The sequence below is a fragment of the Galeopterus variegatus genome, unplaced genomic scaffold (assembly GCF_000696425.1).
Source record: "Galeopterus variegatus unplaced genomic scaffold, G_variegatus-3.0.2 Scaffold8572, whole genome shotgun sequence".
NCBI classification, from domain to species: Eukaryota; Metazoa; Chordata; class Mammalia; order Dermoptera; family Cynocephalidae; genus Galeopterus; species Galeopterus variegatus.
Genome location: NW_007734683.1, coordinates 19,957 through 27,089, shown reverse-complemented (window position 1 = coordinate 27,089; position 7,133 = coordinate 19,957).

Sequence of the window (7,133 nt, the reverse complement as noted above, 5' to 3'; positions counted from 1 at the left end):
CCCTTTTTTTTTTTTTTTTTTTTTTTTTGTCTTTTTTCTGTGTCCGGCAATGGATCGCAACCCTCAGTGTCACCCCCGTACCGGACCAGGACCGGCAACGGGATTGCAACCCTCGGTGTTGCTCCCGCGCCTCGCTCAGGCAGTGAGCGGGAACCGGTCCGCATGTGGGATCTGAACCCTCGGCGGGAGCGTCGCCACGCTTCCCAAGCGGCGCACTAGCGCAGTGCGCCACCGGGCCGGCCCCCTTCTATTCCATTTAAATCCAACTCACCCAGTAAGTCTAACAGATGAAACTTCTGGAAGTGTGGTTATCAGTCTGCTATAGTTGCTACAGTTTAAACATTCCCTTTAAAACTCATGCTGAATCTTAATCCCTAAGGTGGCAGTGTTGAGAGGTGAGGCTTTTAGGAGGTTATTGGACTATGGGGGCTCTGCCCTTATAAATGGATTAATTATTCATGGATTAATAGATTAAAGGGTTGATGGATCTATGAGTTATCCTGGGAGTGGATCTGGTGGCTTTATAAGAAGAGGAATAGAGACCTGAACTAGCATGAGACCTGAACGAGCACGTGAGCATGCTCAGCCCTTTTGCCATGTCATGCTCTGTGCTGCCTCAGGACTTTGCATAGATTTCCCACCAGGACGAAGGCCCTCACCTTGGACTTCCCAGCCTCCAAAACTATAAGAAATAAATTGGTTCTTTATAAGTTACCCAATTTCAGGTATTCTGTTATAAGTGAGAGAAAACAGACTAAGACACTCCATAGCTCAAATGCAATCAAATGCTGTTTTGTTGCCAGCCCAATCAAGTATAACTGGCTCCACCTAAACTAATCCATTTTATTTCCTATAACACATCCAAGTACTTGAGACTCCTGGCCTGTCAGGCAGCCTGCCATTCAACCAACAGTAGTTAGGAAGTTCCTGCTGTGTGCCAGGCAATGTGTGGCACTCTTAGACTCTGAGAGCAAGAGTAACTAGAACAACAGAGGTTCCTGCCATCATGGAGTTTACAGTCTAATGGAGAACCAGGCATCAAACAGATACTTACAAATAAATAATTAAATGATTATACTTATTTAAAGTGGCTTGGAGGATAATTACAGGGTGCCATGGGGACTAAACCTCAGTGAAGGGTCAAGAAAAGGGCTCCAGAGGAAATGACATTTAAAGGGAGACTGAAGTTCACATTGGAGGGCTTGGGAAGGGATGGGCAAAGCAGAGGGAGTTGAGGAAGGTGTTCTAGGCAAAAGTTCTGGAACCAGCCACGGTGGGTATGTTTGAGGAATTGAAAGGCCAATGTGGCTGGAGAGAAGGTGAGGTGACACTGTGGAGGTCGGCGTGGGCCAGGTGGTGCAGGATTTGGGGGCAGATGTCCTCTGCCAGAAACCCTCACGCTCATTCATGGTCTNGTGTGGTTATCAGTCTGCTATAGTTGCTACAGTTTAAACATTCCCTTTAAAACTCATGCTGGGGCCGGCCAGTGGCTCACTCGGGAGAGTGCGGTGCTGATAACACCAAGGCCAAGGGTTCGGATCCCATATAGGGATGGCCGGTTTGCTCACTGGCTGAGCGTGGTGCTGACAACACCAAGTCAAGGGTTAAGATCCCCTTACCGGTCATCTTTTAAAAAAAAAACACAAAAAAACTCATGCTGAATCTTAATCCCTAAGGTGGCAGTGTTGAGAGGTGAGGCTTTTAGGAGGTTATTGGACTATGAGGGCTCTGCCCTTATAAATGGATTAATTATTCATGGATTAATAGATTAAAGGGTTGATGGATCAATGAGTTATCCTGGGAGTGGATCTGGTGGCTTTATAAGAAGAGGAATAGAGACCTGAACGAGCACGTGAGCATGCTCAGCCCTTTTGCCATGTCATGCTCTGTGCTGCCTCAGGACTTTGCATAGATTTCCCACCAGGACGAAGGCCCTCACCTTGGACTTCCCAGCCTCCAAAACTATAAGAAATAAATTGGTTCTTTATAAGTTACCCAATTTCAGGTATTCTGTTATAAGTGAGAGAAAACAGACTAAGACGCTCCATAGCTCAAATGCAATCAAATGCTGTTTTGTTGCCAGCCCAATCAAGTATAACTGGCTCCACCTAAACTAATCCATTTTATTTCCTATCACACATCCAAGTACTTGAGATTCCTGGCCTGTCAGGCAGCCTGTCATTCAACCAGCAGTAGTTAGGAAGTTCCTGCTGTGTGCCAGGCAATGTGTGGCACTCTTAGACTCTGAGAGCAAGAGTAACTAGAACAACAGAGGTTCCTGCCATCATGGAGTTTACAGTCTAATGGAGAACCAGGCATCAAACAGATACTTACAAATAAATAATTAAATGATTATACTTATTTAAAGTGGCTTGGAGGATAATTACAGGGTGCCATGGGGACTAAACCTCAGTGAAGGGTCAAGAAAAGGGCTCCAGAGGAAATGACATTTAAAGGGAGACTGAAGTTCACATTGGAGGGCTTGGGAAGGGATGGGCAAAGCAGAGGGAGTTGAGGAAGGTGTTCTAGGCAAAAGTTCTGGAACCAGCCACGGTGGGTATGTTTGAGGAATTGAAAGGCCAATGTGGCTGGAGAGAAGGTGAGGTGACACTGTGGAGGTCGGCGTGGGCCAGGTGGTGCAGGATTTGGGGGCAGATGTCCTCTGCCAGAAACCCTCACGCTCATTCATGGTCTCAGGACTGAGTCTTTTCCCTCATTCAGGTGTCAGCAAAAACGGTACCTTCTCAGAGATGTGCCCCCTGAATACCCTGCCTAAAGTAGCTGTCCCTTCAATCTCCAGTACCCCCTAGCCACCTTACTCGGATTCATTTTATTCATAGCACGTACCACTTTCTGGAATTTTCTTCTTATGTGTTGATTATATTGTGCTCCCCAACCTGTCCTCTGTCCCCGTCCCTCCTCCCCTCCTCAATAGAATATAAGCTCCAAGGGCCGGCCCTGTGGCTCACTCGGGAGAGTGCGGTGCTGATAACACCAAGGCCAAGGGTTTGGATCCTACATAGGGATGGCCGGTTAGCTCACTGGCTGAGCATGGTGCTGACAACACCAAGTCAAGGGTTAAGATCCCCTTACCGGTCATCTTTTTTAAAAAAAAAAAGAATATAAGCTCCAAGAGAGCAGGAACCTTGTCATTCTTGTTCACCTTTTGTATCTCCAGTTATCAGAACTGTGCCTGCCACATAGGAATGACCCAATCAATGTTTGTTAGATGGATGTTTATTAGATGAATGAAATGCATGAATAGATTTTTTTCCTGAAAGTAGATCATGGGCTGTTCCGTGGGAAGTAGATTAAAAGGAGGCCAGGCTGGAAGCAGGGAGACCGATTAGGATGTTATTTTATTGGTGCAGGGGAGAGGTGCAGTTTCTATATATTTACTTTCCACAACAACTCTGAGTTAGTTCTACCCTTGTCATCACTCCTTCTATTTTACAAATGAGGAAACTAAGGCATAGAGAAGTGCATACAGTGAACTACCTGGGTGGAGCTGGGATTTGAGCACAGCCTGACTTCAGAGTCCATACCCTTGGACACTATGCCGTCCTGCCCTTTGTATCTGTCGCTTTTATTCTTCTCTCTAAGCCTTTCCTTATGCTGTTCCTCCTCCTGGAATGCCCTTCATTCTCCTTCTCATCTATCCGAGTGTTGCCCACCTGTCAAAATTCAGCTCATTCATCTTCAGCAAAGAGAATGTCACTGACTGCACCTGTCCATCCTTCTGTGCTGTCTGGATACCTTATAGGCCACACCACGTGTTCTCTGCATGATTCCTGAGAGTATCTTAGATAATAAATATCCACAGAGAATCATAGGGACTATTAACGGTATGAAGTGGGTCTGTCTCTGATGTAAGTGCTTTCTCAGAGTACGGGCTATCTATTAATGTATAATTATGTCCTTCTCAGAAACGCGACTGGGCTTTTCATCTCTAATTATCACCCAAATTCTGGGAAATGTATATTACATTTTAAGATTCTTTTAAAGAGAGAACAGGATCCTCCTCCCTATCATAAAACACTAATATAAATGCACAGTCATTGCCCAAAGGAGCAGTGCAAGAATTTTATGTCCTGTTTTCTCACTCACTGTGTGGTTTTGAATAAAAAGACGTGGCCCTGGGGAATAACCCATTGGTGTCTGCTGCACAATAGCTCAGTCCTTATAAGGAGTATTAGGTTGAAATCAACTGCAAGAAGAGTCATGTGTTACATAGCAAGTGAGCCCCTTGCCTCTATTGCATGAAATGCCTTTTCATTTTTCTGTTGCCCCCGAAGAGTCTTGTAATTAGAAACAATCTTCTACAAGTGCTTGAAAGGCAACCAAGAAGTCATTTACCTTCACTGTTCTTCCTTACTGACAAGGCATTTATCCACCCTTCCACCTCAGGCCTTCAGTTCTTGGGGTTGGGCATGGGAACAGCAAGGTCGGCCTTTGATCTTGAGCTGTGGACCTTGGTTTCAGTCTGAGGTCCAGAATTTCCTTTTGGTCAAGTTATTGAGGATATCATCCCAGCAACTGTTCTTGGGGTTTACCACACTAGGGCATTGCCTTAGGGTCCACACTTTTGGAAGAGTATTAGCCCTGAATTAGCTGAAGGAGTTTAGGAAATGCCACCCCAAATATGCCTCTTTGGCATATTGATTATTTTGAGCCAAAGATGCTTGAGAAATAGCAGGTACAGGAGGGGCTCTCTGACCTCCCCTTTCCTACCTAAAAACAGGCCATAAAATTTCCCACAAAAAAGGGACCCTCTCTGTAGGAGAAAGAGAGAAACATCCTTATCTCCAGAGCCTGGGAATCAACACTGAAAGGGATCTGTACAAACTTACTAAAATAGCCCTTATCTCCCACTAGATCCCCCTGTCCCCCATATATCTGCTAGCCACTTTCCCACCGTTTACTGCCCCTAGCCCAAACTCCCTTCATTTTGTCAATTCTTCAAAAATGTATCTTTCTTTGTCTTAAAGTTTGTTAAATTAAATTTGTCCTGAAGCTCTCTCTGTATCTCAAGTGCCTGCTTAACAAATCCTAACCTAACTTTGTACATAAACAAAATGAAAACCTAATTTAGGAGTATAAGAAACAGCTGAGTCTCAGCCAATCACAAGCAGCCAAGTGATCAGACCATGTCCAAATAAGGCAAGGACCTACCTGTAACCAATCAAGCTATTTCTGTACTTTACTTCCTGTTCTGTCTCTAAATAATCACTGCCCACCCTGCAGAGCAGAGCTCTCTGAACCTCTTCTGGTTCTAAGTGCTGCCGTATTCACGAATAGTTCCTTGCTCAAATAAATTCAAATTTAATTTATCAAAAGCTTCTCTTTTAACCAATCATACAAGCTTCCTGTTCTTCATTTTTCTTGTGAAAGTTCTCATGTACATGTAAAAAAATGTTAAAATTTATATGCTTTCCTCCATGGAGAAGGACCTAGTTCTGTCCACTGCAGCTGGAATACACTAAAGACCCACACACAGGTACAACTAGTAGTGAACCTCTTCTATCCCTGGTGAAGGGGGTGGGAATATCCACCCAGCCCCCAGCCCCCTTCCCCCTGCCTTTTGTGATGTGTTTGCCCCTGTTCTTAATGATTTAATCTCTTCTGGATAAATAAGAGAAAGGGGGAAGAGAGGGAGGGTAGGCAGGAGGGGAGTGATTAACTCTGTGGGGCCCAGCAACAAGAAAATCATCTCTCTAAAGCCACCAAAGGGTGGCTGCAACCAAGTGAAATGCAAAGGGGGATTTAACCCCCTAACTTCTCTACCTGGCTGCCCAGGCTCCTCTTTCCCTACTACCAGATCACCGCTTACAGGTTCTCCCCCGCCCTTAGTTTCTGGAACTAATCTTTTTTTTTTTTTTTTCTTTTTGTCTTTTTTTACTGACCGGTAATGGGATCGCAACCCTCGGTGTCCCGCCCATACCGGGGACCGGCAATGGGATCGCAACCCTCGGTGTCCCGCCCATACCGGGGACCGGCAATGGGATCGCAACCCTCGGTGTCCCGCCCATACCGGGGACCGGCAATGGGATCGCAACCCTCGGTGTCCCGCCCATACCGGGGACCGGCAATGGGATCGCAACCCTCGGTGTCCCGCCCATACCGGGGACCGGCAATGGGATCGCAACCCTCGGTGTCCCGCCCATACCGGGGACCGGCAATGGGATCGCAACCCTCGGTGTCCCGCCCATACCGGGGACCGGCAATGGGATCGCAACCCTCGGTGTCCCGCCCATACCGGGGACCGGCAATGGGATCGCAACCCTCGGTGTCCCGCCCATACCGGGGACCGGCAATGGGATCGCAACCCTCGGTGTCCCGCCCATACCGGGGACCGGCAATGGGATCGCAACCCTCGGTGTCCCGCCCATACCGGGGACCGGCAATGGGATCGCAACCCTCGGTGTCCCGCCCATACCGGGGACCGGCAATGGGATCGCAACCCTCGGTGTCCCGCCCATACCGGGGACCGGCAATGGGATCGCAACCCTCGGTGTCCCGCCCATACCGGGGACCGGCAATGGGATCGCAACCCTCGGTGTCCCGCCCATACCGGGGACCGGCAACGGGATCGCAACCCTCGGTGTTGCGCCCGCACTGCGCTCAGCCAGTGAGTGGGAACCGGTCTCCACATGGGATCCAAACCCTCGGCGGGAGCGCCGCCGCGCTCCCAAGCAGCACACTCTCCAGTGCGCCACCGGGCCGGCCCTTCTGGAACTAATCTTAACCTAACCTAAAACAGAAGATATTTAAGCAGCTCTAGCTCCATGTTCTAGGACTCAGCACTGGACATTCCTGGACCTTAGACCCCACTAGTGGTGAATAATTTCTACTGTCATGCCTGCCCTATACCCCATGCTAGTAGCCTGCTGAATACCACACTCCTTTCCTTGGATGGGTTATGCTTTGCTTTTGCCATCCCCCTCTCTGATCCTTATAGCAAATGTCGGGTACATTGAACACTTCTCATAGTAGTCAAGTGATTCTTGATGGGAAGCAGCATTTGGAAATATATATTGGTGGGGAGCATTTTTGGTCATCACAATGACTGAAGGGAGCTGCTAGCATTTAATGGGTGGGGGTCAGGGATGCTAGACAATTTGTGCTGCTTAAAA